General features: G+C 45.6%; 1 long non-coding RNA gene across 7 annotated transcripts in view; it reads left to right on the top strand.

The window, feature by feature from the left end:
• The window catches only part of LOC139041481 (uncharacterized), a 28,865-nt gene extending 20,531 nt beyond the window's left edge, over positions 1 to 8,334 (top strand). For 2 of the 7 annotated variants that reach the window (XR_011496729.1, XR_011496727.1), the window contains exon 3: positions 6,305 to 8,334. This is a non-coding gene — a long non-coding RNA (uncharacterized lncRNA). Of the gene's footprint in view, positions 1 to 530; positions 660 to 5,091; positions 5,492 to 6,304 lie in introns of those variants that run through there. The other 5 variants (XR_011496743.1, XR_011496731.1, XR_011496765.1 and 2 more) reach the window with 5 other exon arrangements.
• The last annotated feature ends 10,546 nt before the right edge of the window (positions 8,335 to 18,880 follow it).

The following is an 18,880-nucleotide window of genomic DNA, read 5'->3' as shown; positions in this document are numbered from 1 at the left end:
GTCGGGGGCTAATCGGTGTGCGGACTGCCAAGAGGAAGGGCGTTGGTGGCAGGATTGTCCGAACCGTCCCCAGGGAGGGAAGGGATCAAAGAAGACCGAGCCGTGGCAGTTTCCCTTGACCACAGATGAGACGAGATGGGGCTGAGGGACAGCCCCCTCCCCCGGTTGGCTCCGGGAGGCCCCGGTGACCTCGGCAGGAAGGAGGAGAGCAGGCTGAATCTTTGCTCCCTAGTGGAGCCGTGTTCTTGGTGTGGAATGCCCACAAGGGAAACCTTTCTGAAGGAAAGTGTGAACTGAAGGAGGTCTCAGGAAAGGGAGAGACCGGAAGACGTCTGGAGCCCTGGACCTGTGAAACAGGGTCCAGACTGCTGAAGGATTCCTCACTGTGTGTACCAGAATGCCCCGTTCCCCACCCCCTTCTAGGGAGGGACATGCGCTGTGAGTTAGGGGCCTCCACAGGCCGGGAACAGGAGAAAACCGAGCTCCAAGCGCCAAAAAGTGGGGGAGGGGAGCTGATGGCCCTCTTGCAGGATACAGCAGCCCCTGAGAAGCGAGAGATTCCCCTACATGATTCAAGCAGGGCTAACTCGGAACTATGGGCCCAAGGACAGGTGGAGTGAGCAGCTGGTGCCACGCCAGGAAAGGTAAAACGGAAGCAGGTAGGTGGCTGGCCCCGGGTAAAACATATGCCCCTTGAAGCCAGAAGCCATAAAGAGGAAGCTTTCCCGGAATCAGTAAGTTTTCAGAACAGGGGAATCTAGCTTTGCCCGTGACCTTAGTGCTCTCAATGCTGTGCGCTCCTGGGGCTATAACAGTAAATGTCTTCCCTTGGTTTCTGGCACCGAGTGCCTAAAAGTCCTGTGATTGCCCATACGAGAGCCACATGGCGCATCTTTGGTTAGGAGAATTACTTTAGGGCTCAGTTCCTGAAACGAGTCCAGAGCCAGAAAGGCGAAGTGGTTTGTCTGGTGTTATTCCTAACAAGCCCCTTTCAACGCCACCTGAACTGGTGTTAACGAGGTGAGTGTTGGAGAAGCCCTAAGGGTGGGGGCTGGGTGCCGGGGAAACCAACTGTGCGATTCGATTCGGGCCTTGGAAGTTTCAGGCCTGTCCCCGTCCCCATCCCCACCCCCAGCCCTGGGGTGGGGGCGGGGGCAAGAGGGGCTGAAGGTCACGCTGAGTAGCCAACGGCCAATGACCGTAATCGACTATGCCCAGGCGATGGAGTCTCCGTCAGACTGCGAAAGGACGGTGCTCAGACAGCTGCCGCGTTGGCGAACACGTGGAGGTTCGGGGAGAGTGGCACACCCAGAGAGGCCCCGGGAGCTCCTCCTCCCTGCCACACATGTTTTGCTCTATGCACCTCTTCCCTGTGGCTGTTCAGAAGGGAGAGGTTCTCCCGAGTTGTGTGAGCCGCTCTATCAGAGCCCTCAAACCCAGGGAGGGGGTGGTGGGAACCTGCGGTCTCGCGGCCGCTTTGTCAGGAGCACAGGTCACGACCCGAACTTGCAATTGGCATCGAAAATGGGGGCGGGGAGAAGGGTAATCCTGCAGGGTGTGATTCTATCCCCAGGAGGATAGAGTCAGATGTGAGCTAAGTATGTTCAGCTTCTTGACCTGTAAGGGATATGATGTGTCTAAAGGGATGGCTCTGTTTTTTCTTCCTTGGATTCTTTACATTGGATGCAGGGCTATCAGCTTCTCTGATAAACTACGGCGACCATAAACGGACGCTTTTGAGTGGGGCAAGCTGGACACCGTGGTTAAAGTGTAGCCCCCAAGCTTCAGAGCAGTAGCTGCCATCTGCCTGTTAATCAAGAAAGCAAAAAAATTGGCTATGGACCTACCTATGAGGGTTTGGACTCCTACATCAATTCTCTAGTCTACCAGTGACTGATGAGGCCTCTGGCTATCCCAAAATAGAATACTTCAGTATCAAGATATGATGCCAGAGACCCTTCAGATTTCTTTAATATCCTGTCATATCTTAAACTCTGCTGCCCTTTTCCTTGATTCCAATGGGTCTTTAAGCCATGCTTGCCCAGAAGTGACCTCCAGCCACAGAGGTCTCCAGAGTGAATCATGGACGTTAAACATGGGCCAGAGATGCTTAAACTGTTAGAAGTGGTACAGGTCCCCCAGAAAGTAGCTGGGATCCATGGCAAAGCCCTTCAAAGGACATAACGTGGCAGCTGCAGCTGCAAAAATGGCCGCTCCATCAGGAGAGCTTCTCTAGTTACCATTAATTTCCACACTGCCCTTGTGTGAACTGACACCTTCTGTGAACTTACTACAGATGAAGTGAGGGAAGCTACTACACAGCATTCTCAGTTGCCCCCAATAGTCAAGGGCTGGAAGACAAACAAACGAGGGAAGGTTTATGTCCCCAAATAGCTTTAGTGTGCTCATGCCAACTTAACTCGCAAGGATTCAACCCACTTTGATTTTGGTAACACCGTGACCTCACAGAGACCACCTCTGACCTCATAGAGACCCCTTCTGCCCTCACTGACAGACAGAGATCTCAGCTGACCTAACAGAGTCATCCCCTGACACTTTAGACACTCCCCTTGACCACACAGAGACATCCCATGCCCACACAGAGACTTGTCTGACCACCCAGAGACCTCCACTGACCTCATAGTGAACCCCTCTTCCCTCAAAGTGAGGTCTCCTGATTTCACAGAGAACTCCCTGAACACACAAAGAACTCCCATGACCTCCAAGAAACCTCTAGTGACATTATAGAGACCCCCCCTCTGACCTCACCAAGACCTGATATCACAGAGGCCAGCCATTACCTCAACAAGATCCCCTACAACACAGTGAGAACTCCACTAATTTCATGGAAACCTCAAGTGACTCTCACCAGATCTAGGATCTCAGGAAAATGAAGAGAGGATGGTGGGTGCACCCGCCCCTCCCCAACTGACTGACAAATCCCATGGGTCTTATTGACTGTTAGCACTCTGGAAGCGCCACTCCATGGAGGGAAAACCCTCCTTTCTATCTACGCATGCACAGCAAAGGTGACTGGCCTCAGAAAGGCCCTTGGGCTTGCTGAGGGACAGGTCCTTGTGGCACTGAAAGTGTGGGGGAGCCCACTGGTGGTGGCTGGGTGCAGCTGCTGGTGAACTGGGATTCCCAACTTCTACAACTGTGTCTCACATCCCCTTCTCCCCTTCTGCTCAGGTCCCACTCCCATCCTTTGAAAATAGCTTTCTGCCCCTCTTTGCCCATCAGGAGCCAGGGGGCAGGGCAAGGCTATCCCTCCTGCATGCTGATCATCCGGGGCCTCCTTTATTGTTTGACAGAACAAGGCCTCCCATCAGGAAGGAACTTTTCAACACAGGGAGCAGTAAATGTTTGACAAGTCAACAGGGCTCACAATGCTAGCCAAAGGAGTTTGGCCACACTAGGCATGCCACGCCCCCTGCGGAAATAGTGGGGAAATTGGCAGGCCTGCCCTTCCAGGGGCAGGCACCTCCCTTCACTCTGGAGTCACTAAAGCCATGCCCTCCTGCTGCCCAGAGCTCTACTCTTGAGAGAAATCCATGACTAAGGGCCAAGGCAGGCCTTCCCCTGGCCATCTCCCTGGGTGCACTGTGGCAGGGCACGGGGAGAGGTGTATCCTCTGGAGGAGCCTGCTTTGTCTTAAGGAGGCCAGCCATTCCAGCTTCCTGGGATGAGTCTCTGTCTGGGGTCTACGATGGGGAAAAGGGCCCTGAGACCTGAAAGTACCCTGGCAGTTGTCATCAGCCTGGTTGGAGCAGGAGGCTGCCAGGCAGCTAGTGTGCCCAAACTGTGTCTCAGCCCCTCCACATTCTGGCTCCTTCCAGCCCAGGCCGGGCTCCTGAGGGAGGATGATGAACTTGGCAGCAGCCGGTGCAAGGGCACCAGCAGCGGGGGTGGTGTCCCACAGCCTCCTGGGATGCATTGGGTGGGGTGGCGCCCCCTGTGGTGTGGCATGTGGAGTGGGCTGACTCTGGTCACCTCTGGGGCAGGGATCCACCTCAGCTCAACAGAGGCAAATACAACAAATGACACTTGGAGAGGAGCTCAGGGATCTTCATGCCCCTGCCTCAGGATAATTCCTCTTGCCCAACGACTCCTATCAGACCCAATCCCAACATTCCCACGTCCAGATTTGAGACCACAGTGGTGAATTTGGAACCTACTTCTTACTTCCCTGTCCAGCCTACTGTGGTGGTGTTCTTGGTGGTTGGGAAAATGGCACTGGCGGTGGCTGCAGCAGTAAAGGCCATGGTGGCAGCTGCTTCCCAGACATCTGGCATCTTGGGGACCCGAGGAGTGCATCGTTGGTGTACCCACACCCTCCCCAGCCCCCCATCTCTCCCATCTGGCCTAGTGACTCTCACCACTCCAGGAGCCCTGCTTTCCTCACTTACAGCCATCTCTTTGACTGCACTTGTTTAAATTACATGACCTTGAAACCTCCCTCCATAAGTTATTCAGATCAAAATTCTCCCTGGAACCTCCTGAGTTGGCTGAGAACAGAGCAGCAAAGTCCACAACATTCTCCAAAGTTAGAGGCAAGATTTTCATCTTGAACTTCCTGGGCACACCCCTGGGCTCCTAAGCAGGCTTCATCTGACGTTAATTATGGATTTCAGGCCATCCCCTTCTGTCTTTTTGAATCTGGTCTGCCTACCAGTATTTCATGTTCTGGAGAATATCTTGGGTATTTTCCAGGTGAAACTTCAGTGTTTCCTCATGGCTTTGCTGCCTCAGTTGGTCCAACAGCTTACAGAGGTGGGCCTCCTGGGCCCACGTGACTTCACATATGTTAAGTCACTGTGAACCTGTGAGTGAAAACATCTCACACTAGTTCTGTTCAATGGGTTCTTCCCCAACGTGAGATTTCTGCTTATTGGAGGAGATAAGAGGCACTTAAAAGACTGCCCACAGACGTTCATTTGTTCTTTTCTCTATGTATGAATTCTAGGCTAATCAGTCAGTCATAGTTCCTGGTTAAAAACCTTCCCTATGTAAGTTACATATGCACGGTGTGTTACTCTCTTGCATGCATTGAGATTTCTTCTTCTTTTGTTTTGTTTTGTTTTTTTTGAGGAAGATTAGCCCTGAGCTAACATCTGCTGCCAATCCTCTTTTTGCTAAGGAAGACTGGCCTTGAGCTAACATCTGTGTCCATCTTCCTCTACTTTATATGTGGGACGTCTGCCATAGAATGGCCTGCCAAGTGGTCCCATGTCTGCACTGGGGATCCAAACTCGTGAAGCCTGGGCCACTGAAGTGGAACGTGTGAACTCAACTGTTGTGCCACTGGACCAGCCCAGAGATTTCCTCTTTATAACACCTCAACTGTACAGTTGGTTAATTTTGTAACATCATTGTGTTTCATAGACTAGGTATTTGAGCCGTGTTTATACAATTTTCCTTTTATAAGAACTCAGGTTGTAGCTCTGAGCTCAGGTCAATATCTTTCCTAAATTAAAATTATGCAAAACTTTCTGCTGGGATGGCACTTACTCCCAACTCAAATTATAGTCCCGTTATTGTGCTTTACTAGTAATCATCCCATTCCCAGGCCTCTAACGTAGGGGACCAGGGTTCAACCCAAGAAACTTACCATCACTGTGCAGTTAGATGGATCCTTCCTGCAGATATCTGGTATAGGTACCATTTCTTGGTTTTAAAGGTTACTTCTCCTGCCTAAAGTCAATTAAAAAATAAATTTCTCAAGAGGCATTAGGGAACCAAAGTGTTGTACAGCATGCAAGGCAAATATTGACCCTTACACAGGGCAAGAATGTGAAATGGAGCAATGCACTAGTGTCTAGAAACATGTTTTAGGGCACTGTCAATTACAAAATGTTCTCAAGATTGAAGAGAAAACTAAGACGGATTTTGGTAAGGTTATGAGAGAAGAAATCATCAAGGGGAAGGGATGAGGGCAAAGTTCACAATATGAAACTTTCAATCCAAAGAGGACATAAACTATGAATAAAAGACATTGATAAATGCTAGGAATAATGACAACATTGAGAATTTTTCCCCACTGGATTCCCATACTTTCCTGAAAAGACCATGGACTTAAGGAAATCTGCAGTTGGCATTACCAAGGTCCTGATCCCTCACTGACTAGGCTTTTCCTCATAGTGAACACACATGCCTGGAGCTTACCCAGCCTCAGGCCTTGTGGGAATCCCCTTTCTTCCCTCCACAACTCCTCTCCTTGCTCCAATGGGAAATTCTGTCTTATTTGCAGACCTGCCACCCTGTTCATGGGGAAAAGCCACTTGAATTTTGAACTGTCTTTTAGGAACCATACATATTCCTCAAGTAAAGGACAGGATCTCAATGAACGACTAAGTGAGCATTGAAGAAAACCTTGTAAGTCCTTGAGCAGAGCAGGAGGAACACCATGACACCAAGCCAAAAGCATTGAGGAACTCGTGGATGTGCATGAGCAAGCTCACAGAGTAAAGATTCCCAGTGTTTTCAACAAATGAGGAATTAAATGTTTCTAGTTAATCCAGAATAACCTAAATTTATGTTGCCTGGTGGTTTTTTCTACTGTGGCCTCAAACTTTGGGCTTACTGCTTAGAACAGAATAATTACTTAGGAACTGTTTAATCTTATTTTTTAGTTATTAAAAAAAATCCATTGAGTTTTCAGCACTGTTCTGGGTGCTGGCAATAGAGCAGCAACAAAGACATAAAATTGTGGTCAAGAAGACTATATTCTAGTGAAGGGGCAAACTACATGTCATTAAATCAATAAACAGAGTTACCTTCTCGTAGTTGTGTTATGAAAGAATAAAAATGAGAGCTGAGGGGAGCATGATATGTGGAAACTTCTCTGGATACTTGTTGAGTAAATAAATCCTTATTGACAGACTCAACAACAGAGAGAAGATGAATGATGTTCTCCAGCATCACATCTCTGTGTAGCTTTTGCCAGGATGCGCCCACCAAGGCCTATTCTTCCTGGGTGAAGCCCAGAACCACATCCATGAAGGTCGCTGATTCCTAAAACATTGTGGACATTCTGGTTCAGACAGGGACATCTCTACCAGAGTCCAGGGGCAGAAAGTTGACATGATAGAGTGGGGGAAATGAGGCTGTAGGTATATAAAGCTGAAGTCCTCTTTGGGGTTCTAGCCAAACGCTTCCCTGTGCTGATCTGGCATGTGTTATTCTTGCGTAACCGCAAACGTATATACAGTCTGTACACAGCCTTAATACATACTAGCTTCATTATTAAGGAATATCACATGATGTGCAATAATATGGTAAATCTCATTTACAGACTGGCACGCTTAATACAGTTTATTGGTTGTCAACTTAAGAATACATAACTAGATTCTCCTCACCAATTTAAAGTGAATCACAGACTCATCACACAGCAGGCAATATCAATTGCCTGTGACATATAACTGTGATTATGTGTAAACATTTCCCCTATAGGAACCTTACCTTTCTCCTTTGTGAAATGGTTTAGCAACCTCTTACAAATGTTGACCAACCCAATGAGCTAATTTGCAAAGCACTTCTTTTGCATCAAACACTCAATACATATAAGTAATAAGTATGTTATTTGAATGAAGCCATGCTGACCATTCTGCAGAATGGAACAGACTTAGAGAACCCGGATCGGCAGGTACAGCCTCTGTCTCTTATCTGTACACATTCCCTGTGTTCACTACAAGGTAGAAGGACAGATGGTCCAGAAACACAACCCAAGGTTCCCTGATACTTCTATACAGAAGGATGGCCCTAGCCTGCCCCACCTGCAGTGAGGCTTCCATTGTGAATTTTCTCTGGGACCTCCAAGCATCCGCTATCATTTAGTTTAGTCCTATGCATCTGATAACAGGTAACAGCAGCCTCTCAATTGTATATGGTCACTCCAGGAGACCCCAAATGGCCACAGAACCCTCCACCCCATCCCCCACCCTGCCCCTCATCCCCTGCCTGCTGAGCTGTGCTCACCCCACCCCAGCTCTTAGCCCCCCAAAGTGAGTCCCACCCACCTGAAGAGTCCACAGCCGCCCCATAGAGACAGCAGGTGAGCCTGAGACCAATTCTGAGAAGTCTGAGCGTGACAGTGGTGCCTGCCATAAGACTTGGACGCCTGTGGCGTCAGGAACGCCCCCTTCACGCCTCACCCAGGCTGAAGGCCCCACCCCAAAGATTCAGGGCAAGCGCAAATTGCAGCAAAAGGCCCACTGCTCCATGGCCTGAGGGCTGAAAGGAGTCACAGTCACTGCTGCTTACAGCTCTTAGGAAAGCACCGATGTATCCACCCTTTCCTCCATCATGCCCGTCACCACGCATATCACGCTCTGCGCTCCTTCAAGCCCCTCCCCTCACACCCCTTCCCACACCCCTCCCCACGCCCACCACGCTCTGTGCTCCTTCACAGCCCTCCCCTTCCTTCTTCACGACCCTCCCCTTCCTCCCGGCATCCTCCACACTCTGACCCTGCAGCCATGCTGCCGGGCTAAAGCGGGTTTAATTAATGGCGCCTGAGGCCGGCTCCTGAGGGCTCCTGAGGCAGCTTGAAACCCAGCAAAAGCTCCCTGGCTGATAAAAGCTCAGTGGCTAAAATGGAAATACTGGGACCCGGGTAGGTGGAACTTGCATTTTCAAAGCCACCTTTCCCTCCGTCCCCTCCATCTGGTCGGGCTGCTGGAACCCTCACAGTGGAGAACTCCTGGCTGAGGGGTCTACACTTTGGTCATGCCTCATAGAAGAACAGCCCCAGCCATAGTATTAAAAGGAGGAAACATCACAGTGGACAGCTCTAATTCCTGCACTATAGACAGGACACGCAGAAGCCCAGTAAGTGACCCCCTAAGCCCCTTCTCTGAGGCCCCACTCAGTGGGTCCACAGGACCTCCTTACCCACCATGGGCCTCTTGGCCTAGTTAACACAGGCAACAGGACCAGAAGTTCCCAGTGTTTTTTCCCAAAATGTTAGTGTGGTTTTATCTAGGTCACTGTATTTTGGGGTCTCTTTGTTAGAACAGCTTAACCTACACCTTAGCTAATATACCCTTCCCCAGGTCATCTGACTGATAAATCAGATGGAAATCTTCATTGTTACACAACATTGACCGTGTTCCAGATGCTTGTCACATTCAATTTCACTGTTAGGTAGTACTTATTAGAAGTTTTTGGGTGAAAAGTAAAATTCACAGAGCCCAGCGTATGAAGAGTGTGCTGTTAAATGATTCCTCCAGAATCTCCAGATGTTCTTTTTGGATTAAGACAGGCCATCAGAGAATTGCACACCTGGGCTGTCTTGATCTGATTCCTTGGAGAATTGCTCTGTGGATCTGAGCCTTGGCCCCGCGCCATTGGCCCACACTGAGGAGTGCCGCAAACAACCCCGTGAGCCCCACTGCTTCCTTGCCTGGAGGATGTGATTGAGGATGTGGTTTTCTGCCCTTTGTGTGGACCCAAGAAAGAAGTTTCTTTCAGACCTTGTACCAGGAATAATCGTGCTTCTCCTGAGCAACTGGCTTGTTTTGTTTTTGTGAACACTCTAAATTGTGTAACTGTCTGTGTCTTTCAAAGCCATCGAAAATCCTTTGGGAACAAGACAGGGTATAAAATAAAGCTATTCAGAGTTTAGACCAAGCTCCCTATTTAATGCATTATATTCCTTTTGGAAAAGTCGCTTCATTTGGCTGACTTTCTTTGCTCGTAAGTTAGAGATAATGAGTTCTTCCTGTGAACAGAGTGTAAATTAGTGTTTTTAAAGCACTCAGAGTTCCCTCAATGCAAGTTATTATGGAAACTAACACTAATATTTAATTTATTTAAATCTCTGCTATTTTGTAATTCCCTCTCTTTTTATGTCATTCCTGAACTTTGCTTGCTCATTCATTTACTTGGCACGTTTGAGGATGTAACAGTGCACCAAACACCCTGGAAGGATACAGATTAAAAAGTCTGGATTGTGCTTTCCAGTAGCATGAAGAGTTGACGGTGTGTTTTCCACTAAATTAGAGATTTAAATAACAAGAAAACAATAAATGAATAAGTCAATAAATATCTTAATTATAAAATTCTGTGGTTGCAGTGAAGAAAAGAAATAGGGAACAGTGGGAAAGGATGACAGTTCTAGAGGTGGAGATGGAAGGTGCCTGTAAGAAGGCAACTTTCAAGCAAAGCCCTGGAGAATAAAAAGGAACAACTGTGCTAAGAGCTCAGGAAATAAGTCTTAAGGCATGAGACGGTTTGGCAGGGTGATGGATCTGAAAACAGACAGTGGCATCACAGTAAGCAAGGACAAAGGAGGAGTTTGGAGAGAAGGTCAGGGACCAGGCCATTTAGGGCCTTAAAGGTCAGAGCATGGGACCTGTATCTTCTCTTACCTTCCATAGGATGCCTCTTGAAGCACTTTATGGGCCAGAGTGATGTGGTATGAGTGAGGTTTTAAGGAGATAATTTTGTTTGTATCTCTAGTGTGAGATAATCTCACGTAATAAGGGAAATGTTGAGGCAAGGTAAGCACTGAGGGTAGGATAGGGGAACACAGAGGAGGTGTCCTCTGGGAGTTCTCAATTCGGTTGTTGAGCAAGACTTCCTGAAGTATATGGTGGCTGAGCTGAGATGTGGAGAAATGAGTAAGAGTTCGCCAAGGGAAGGGAAGTAAGGGTGAACTAGACAGTGAACTTCATGACTGAATGTACAGTGATATGTGACAGCACGGTAAGGATGCTGCTGTATTGAAGCATCAAGTAAAACAGAGTATGAGGGGAGATGAAGCTGGAGAGGAGGCTAAAGATTGGACCATGGAGAAGCTTGAGTGTCTAATACTTTCTTCCCCATTCCATGGCTGGCAGGTGGGAGGGAGCTGGGTCCCATCTCCTAACATTTTTATGAGAATTATTTGCGAAAATAATTGCTGCAACCTCTTAAATAAAAGCTTACTTCCCCCCATACTTTCTTTGAAATAAGACCCCTTGGAGTACAGGTGGCCATGAGCAACTCTTCTGCAACCTGAGATGGAGCAGTTGGGAGAAGGTTACTCATCTTCACCTTTGCCTGTACCTTGTCACCTCCTATCACCACCTCCTCCTTTCCCTGGCTCTTGTCATCTCCAGACCTCTGCAGGGGGAGTTGCTGGTGGGTGCCCATCCCACTTCCTAATGAATGTAGGTGTGCTTAGTAAAATGCTGACAGATATGACGTGTTATGATAAGTGCTAATGGCACTAGATTTAGAGTCAGGGGCTGGTCCTAGGCCTTCTGCTTAGTAGGTGAGTGACCTGAGCAGGTCACTTGATTCCTGGGAGCTATTTCCTCACATATATATAAAGGGGGATGTATCTACCTCCCTGAGTTGTTGTGAGGATTAAATGAAAAATTGAATATATGCAAAGTGCTTACACAGTGCCTGCTTAGTAAACTATAGGTGTTATTGTTATCCATAGTAGGGAAATACTAATCAAAAGGGAAAGCAGACTCAAAGTTCTTTTCTGAACACTGATCATGGAAGACTAGGAAATGGAGAAGCTACTGAACAAAAATAAGGTAATGGACCGTGGCTAAATCACTTAACTCGTTTCCTCATCCAAACTGTGGGGGTTACAATTTCCATTTTGTGTAATGTATTGGATATTTATAAGGAATAGATGTTATTATAGATGCAAAAATTTTTTGAAAACTGAGTATTTTCTTGTTTTGCTTAAAGAAAATCTGGATCCTCCAAGAGATGACAAGGATTTTGGCAGGGAAATATTTCAGAGAGAAATTGTGGTAGAAGTTAGAGAAGCTGGCAGGGCTCTCACACTGTAATAGAGGTCTGACTTGAGGAAAGGGGGGACAACCTTGAACCAAAGTCAACCAATAGAGGAACCCTGCAGCTCACATCTTTCAGGAAGAGGGCAGCCAAGCTATCCCTGCTGAGCTCAGTAATGGGCTGGGAAGAGCTTGTGGGAGGCGTGGCCTCAGCACAAAGAAGTGATGGATTTCAGAGCAGCGGCTGGGGCCATTGGTCAGTTCTGCTCCCTGTAGCTGGTATGATCTTGTGGCCACCACATTTACTATGATGAAGAATCTATTTTCTTACCAGGAGAATATATCGTTTTGCAACTAAGACTATTTATTCTGATCCCCCTTCATATGTAAGAGAACTCATCCCGGCAAGTCCACTGCAGCCATTCTTCCAGTGAAGGTCAACAAATAGTGTGCAGTGCTCTGATAATGAGCTAAAGGAACTTGTGGGCATGGGCTCTGCTTTTACCTTAAGTTCGTTCTTGAAAGAGCTAACGGGGAAGGTGTTCGTGTTATCTCTTAGAGCTGGTACTTTTTCTTTCTTGATACAAAATAGCATTTATTAATAATTTCCTCTGTATCCACTGACTTTTCTATCCAATGAGCCACCCTATGCCTTTCGATTGGAGCATTTAGTCCATTGACATTTAAAGTAGCTATTGATAAGAATGTACTTATTGCCATTTCGTTGCTTTTTTTTCTGGGTGTTTTAGTAATTCTTCTCAGTTCCTTTCTTCTCTTGCTGTCTTCCCTTATAGTTTGATGGCTTTCTTTAGTATTATGTTTGGGTTCCGTTCTATTAATTATTCGTGTATTATAGGTGTCTGGTCTGTCATTAGCACGAGGTTCATATATTATAGTCTACATGTATCATGGTCAATATTGAGTTGCTGGTCTCTTTAGTTTGACCTCTTACTGAAAGCTCTACTCTTTTGTGTGTGTGTGTGTGAGAAAGATTAGCCCTGAGCTAACATCTGCCATCAATCCTCCTCTCTTTTTCTGAGGAAGTCTGGCCCTGAGCTAACATCCATACCCATCTTCCTCTACTTTATATGTGGGACGCCGCCACAACATGGCTTGACAAGCGGTGCATTGGTCCACACTTGGGATCTGAATTGGCAAATCCCGGGCCACTGAAGCAGAACATGTGAACTTAACCACTGCACCACTGGGCTGGCCCTAAAAGCTCTACTCTTTTACTCCCTTCATCCCACATTTTCTGTTTTTGATATCATATCTAACCTCTTTTTTTCTGCATGTGTATCCATTACCCTCTTATCATGGAAATAGATAATTTTAATACTTTTGTCTTTTGACCTTCATATTAGCTGCTACATTTATTGTATATTTGCCTTTACCAGTGATTTTATTGGTTTTTAAAAAGTAATTTTCTTATTCCTATTTGTGGTCTTATCTTTTCCATTCAATCAAGTCCCTTTAGCATTTCTTGTAAAGCTAGTTTCTTGCTGATAAACTCCTTTAGTTTTTGCTTGTCTGGGAAACTATCTTTCCTTCCATTCTGAGTGATAAACTTGCTGGGTAGAGTATTATGGCTGTAGGATTTTCCTTTCAGCACTTTAAATATATCGCGCCACTCCCTTCTAGCCTGTAAAGTTTCTGCTGAGAAGTCAGCAGATTGCATTATGGGGTTTCCTCTGTATGTAACTTGTTGCTCTTCTCTTGTGGCTTTTAGGATTCTCGCTCATCTTTAATTCTTGACCTTTCAATTATAATGTGTCTTGGTGTGGGCCTCCTTGGGTTTCTCTTATTTGGTGCTCTCTGTGCTTCCTGTACTTGGATGTCTGTTTCCTTCCTTAGGTTAGGAAAGTTTTCAGCTATGATTTCTTCAAATAGATTCTCTGCACCTTTGTCTCTCTCTTCTCCTCCTGGGACACCTATAACACAGATATTAGTATGCTAGATGTTGTCCCAAAGGTCCCTTAGACTGCCCTCACTCTTTTTAAATTTTTTTCTTTTATCTGTTCAGCTTGTGTGATTTCCTCTGGTCTTTCATCCATCTTGCTGATGCATTCTTCTGTATCTAGTCTGCTATTGAGTCCCTCAAGTGAAGGTTTCATTTCTAGTATTGTATTCTTCATTTCAGATTGATTCTTTTTTAAATTAAATTATTTTTTTTAAAGATTTTTTTTTCCTTTTTCTCCCCAAAGCCCCCTGATACATAGTTGCATATCCTTCAATGTGGATCCTTCTAGTTGTGGCATGGGGGACGCTGCCTCAGCGTGGTTTGATGAGCAGTGCCATGTCCGCACCCAGGATTTGAACCAACGAAACACTGGGCCGCCTGCAGTGGAGCATGCGAACTTAACCACTCGGCCACGGGGCCAGCCCCCGATTGGTTCTTTTTTATATTTTCCAATTCTTTGTTGATGTTTTCACTGAGTTCTTCTCCCAAGATCAACAAGCATCCTTATGACTCTTTGTTCAAACTGTTTGTCACATAGGTAGTTTACTTCTGTTTCATTTAGTACTTTTTCTGGGGTTTTATCCTGTTTCCTTACTTGGAATGTATTCCTTTATCTCCTCATTTTGCCTCTTTCTCTGTGCTTATATCTATGTATCATGTATGCCAGCTACATCTCCTGATCTTGGAGAGGTGGGCTTATATAAGAGATGCCTTATGAGGTCCAGCAGTTTGCTTCCCTCTCATCACCAGTTCCAAATGTTCCAGGAGTATCACCTGTGTGCGCTATATGTGCCCTTCTGTTTGTGTTGCTCTTGCTGCAGGTGCCTGGGGAGGCTAGGCTTAAGGTTACTCCCAGCTGGCCGTGAAGCATCTCTGCTAGAAGGTGGTCTTTTTCTCTCCAGAAAGGAGTTTCTGCCTCTTCCACCTCAGTCGGCCCTGTCCCATTTTGTGGGGGTTCTTTTAACCCAGTTTTCAGTTCTCTCTTAGGGTTAATTTTTCCAAGGGTAGTTGTAGATTTGTTGTGTCCACGGGAGGAGGTGAGTTCAGAGTCTGCCTACACCACCATCTTGACCTAAAGTGGTAACTTTGAGTAAAATTGGGCTGGGAAGTCCTTTCAGGCTGAATCTCAGAGTGCTGTAGTCCTGTATCTGGGTTGATTCCTTGCCAACATCCATGTACAAACATGCCCTAATGTGTGTTAAACAGGCAGACCTCCTTTGACCCAAGATTCCTCTCCATTTCCCATTCTGTTTCTCTGCTCAAATTCAAACTGCCTCTCCTCAGGTTCTCTCCTGAACCAATTCAGGAGTTTTCTCCACACCACTTCACTGAAATGGCTTTTTCCAGGTCACCGATGATTTCCATTTTGCTAAATTCAAGGTTAAGTTTTTGCTCTCATCTCACTCAACCTTTCAGCTGCATTTGACACCGATTATACAATTGAACACTCCTCCTTCTTGAAACACTTTCCTCTGGATTTCCAGACACCCCTTCTCTCCTGAATTCCCTCCCCCATCTCTCCCTCCTCCTGCTCCTTCTCCTCCACCACATCTCTAGTAATACTCCCTTCTCGTTCCTGTGTGCTCTCTCTTCTCAGAGGAGTAAATATTTTTCCTATTATCTTAGTGGCTACCCTACTTTATCAAGGTCTAACATTAATTAGTATGTATACCTTCTTCCCACAGAGTGCAAGAATCCCATTTACCTCTTTCTGACTTCTAGATTATTATTGTTGTGTGCTTAAATTATCATATAACTATAAAACTATAAATGTAATATATGAAAATATATATTTGAAGCCTATCACATTTTATCTTTGTTTTATAGATTATTTATTTTGAGCTACCCACATATTTATTAATTTTGCTGTTCTTACGTTGTTCCTACTTCTCCATCATGAGATTTCCTCCCTTTCTCTCAAAAAATATCCTTCACTATTATCCTTCAGTTTGATATTTTAGGGGAGCAAGAAATTTTCCTCTTTCCTCTTGGTTCTTCTGGCTGGTCTAAGGATTAAATTGACATGAGAAAGAATAACAGGAGAAAATCAAAGAAAGTTAAGAACATGTATACATGGGAGAAACACAGGAAAACTGAGTAATTCCCCAAAATGGCTGGAGCCACCACCTGAAATACCTTAAATACTTCAGCTGAAGACAAAAGAGGGTTTTGAGGGTAGTGGCTTGAGACTTCAAAGAGGAGGGAGGCAATTCACTAAGAGAAGGAAAAGTAAGTGTTTGGTCAACAAATGTTTGTCATGTTTGGCAGAGAGTGTGGGACATGAGGAGAGTTTTGATCAAATGGGCCTTGCTAGGCTCCTCCCTGTCTGCCACACCTACTACATATTACACTATAGTTATCTATGGTGAGAGCTCCTTCCTGGAACAGGCCTTCTATCTTAAAATCCTTTAGGAAGTTAGGAGGAAAGTCAACGGATCTTCTTGGTCTTTTGTTCCTAAAAATAATCAAGCCAAGGGGCTGGCCCCGTGGCCAAGTGGTTAAGTTTGCACGCTCCACTGCAGGCGGCTCAGTGTTTCATTGGTTCGAATCCTGGGCGCGGACATGGCACTGGTCATCAAGCCACGCTGAGGCAGCATCCCACATGCCACAACTAGAAGGACCCACAATGAAGAATATACAACTATGTACTGGGGGCTTTGGGGAGAAAAAGGAAAAAATTTTAAAAATCTTAAAAAAAAATAATCAAGCCAAAAATGCACATTTTGGGGTAGCAAATTCTGCTCTGTGACAACACATTAATGATAAATTTCAGTTTTTGTTTTTCTAGAAATGTTTTCGTTTTCTGTTATTTTCCAAAAGATATTTTTGTTTTCTTTACAGTTCTTGAGTTTGTCATTCTATTGTTTCAGCACATTAAAGCTATTTTTTTCCCACTGTGATCCAGCTTCCATTTTTGCTGTTGAAAAAAGAGATATCTGTTGAATTTGTTCTTTCTCTCTTTCCTTATTTCCTCCTCTCCTTCCTGTTTTTGCCCCCTCCTGACTGCTTTCAGGTTTTCTCTTTGTCTTTTCATTCCTCTCTTTTTTGTGATTTTATTATACTCACTGTAGATGTGGAATTTGTTTTTTGTGTTGTGCTTGTGATCCACTGAGCTTATTGTCTCTATGGAGTAGTCACTCATCAGTTTAAAAATGCTTAGTCATTTTCAGTTCAACATTGTTGCTGCCCATGTGTCCCTTTAACCTGTGGTAATAGCTGAATGCATTTTAGAATTATTTCTATTTCATTCTCATGGTCTCTCTCTCTCTTCTTCAAAATTTTGCCTCTTTGGACTTTATTTTGGATTTCTTTCCAACCATTTATCCTGCTTATTAATTTTTCCTTAGCTGTTTCTAAGATGTATACTTTCAAACACATCAGTTGAGTTCTTAATATTATTTTACTTGTCAGTTTTAGAATTTTTATTTTCCTTTCTCCAAATTTACTTTGTCTTTTTGAAAGTTTATCTTCTACTTCTCCACCAGAATTTTTTTTAAGATTTTATTTTTTTCCTTTTTCTCCCCAAAGCCCCTCGGTACATAGTCGTATATTATTTGTTGTGAGGCCTTCTGGTTGTGGCATGTGGGATGCTGCCTCAGCATGGTTTGATGACCAGTGCCATGTCTGCACCCAGGATTACAAACCAACGAAACACTGGGCCACCTGCAGCAGAGCACGTGAACTTAACCACTCGGTCAAGGGGCCAGCCCCTCCAACAGAATATTTAAACTTGTCTTTTATCCTCCTGAATCTTGTAACACAATTATATAAAGATAGTGTCAGGAGATCAGCTGGGCTGAGAGAGAGACAGCTGAACTGCCAGGTGTCAGAGTGACTGATTAAAATACAAACCCAAAATGAAGGAGTTAAGCCTTTAACCACTTACTGTGATGGTATAAGCAAGAAACTAGAACTGGAATTTTAGTCTCCTCCTATTTAATTTTCTCCCATGGAATGGCTTACTGGTTGAGAGTCATGTGGATCAGCACAGATATGTGGGTCATCTCACTGTTTGGAGAGCCCCAGACAAAAGGCTTCATTTTTTTCTCTGGATGCTGGGGGCTAGGAGGGATGAGATAGGAGTGGAGAAGTGTGGATTACTGAGTCAGAGAGGGAAAAAGTGTCTTCAGGTTTTTCCTCTTCCCTTCATAGGAAATGTGTAGCAGAGGTGCCTGAGGAAGAACTCTGTTGGTGGCCTCAGAGAAAGAGACCTGGGAATGGAGGTGCCAGGGCTAAGAATGCAAATATGGGAAGTTCTGTGTGTTCATGAAGCACCGTGTTGAGTGCTCCCCTAGCACTTTGCTGAGTGCTCCACAGGCAGGTAGTCTGCTGAATGCTGACCAGGTACTTTGCTGAGTGCTCATCTGACAGGCAATATCCTGAGTCCTCACCAGATAGGAACTGTGCTGACTGCTCACCAGCCTCTTTGCACAATGCTCACAGTGTAGGTACTATGCTGAGTACTCACCTGGCTGTCACTGTGCTGAATGCTCACCAGGCAGACACTGTGCTTATCACTCACTTGGCGTGAGCTTTGTGAATGTTCACCAGGCAATGTGCTGAGAGCTCACCATGCAGGCCTTGTGCTGAGTGCTCACCAGGAAGGCACTCGGCTGAGTGAGCACCATGCACAGTGTTGAGTTCTCACAGGTGTCAATGAAAATAATCCATAACCAATCTATAAGTGAAAATTTGGGTGAGCTTATTCTGAGCTAAAATGTGAGGACCATGGGGTGCACAGAGTGGTTATATACCCCCAAAAAGGATGTTTCACACAGGATTGAAATGTCCTTTTACAACAGTCGTGAGACTGCTGTGTCGGCATGATGATTGATGGAAACAGCAGGTAGGTCTGCTGTCTCAGTGAACACAGCAGGGTGGCAGGTCTGCTGTCTCGAGCTGGGTGGTCACAGGTGAGCTGGGTGGTCAAGGGTGAGCACAGCAATCAGTTCCTAGACTAAGGAAAGATGCTTATCCCTAAGGAAATGCCAATGTGGGGGGAAGTTGCACCTTTATCTTAATTAAGGCCATTTGTTCTTGCCATAGTAAATGTTTTAAAGCAGATATACAATGCGTGCTCAATGGCTGTGCTCAGTCCCTTTTGGAAAAAACAAAGTCAGGCCAAATTAGGTTTACACCAAGTGGCTTCCTCATATTCTCCAATATATCCTATTGCTTGCCA

The sequence above is a fragment of the Equus asinus genome, chromosome 1 (assembly GCF_041296235.1).
Source record: "Equus asinus isolate D_3611 breed Donkey chromosome 1, EquAss-T2T_v2, whole genome shotgun sequence".
Classification (NCBI taxonomy): domain Eukaryota; kingdom Metazoa; phylum Chordata; class Mammalia; order Perissodactyla; family Equidae; genus Equus; species Equus asinus.
Note: the sequence above shows the minus strand (reverse complement) of the source record. Positions and strands in the feature narration are given on the sequence as shown.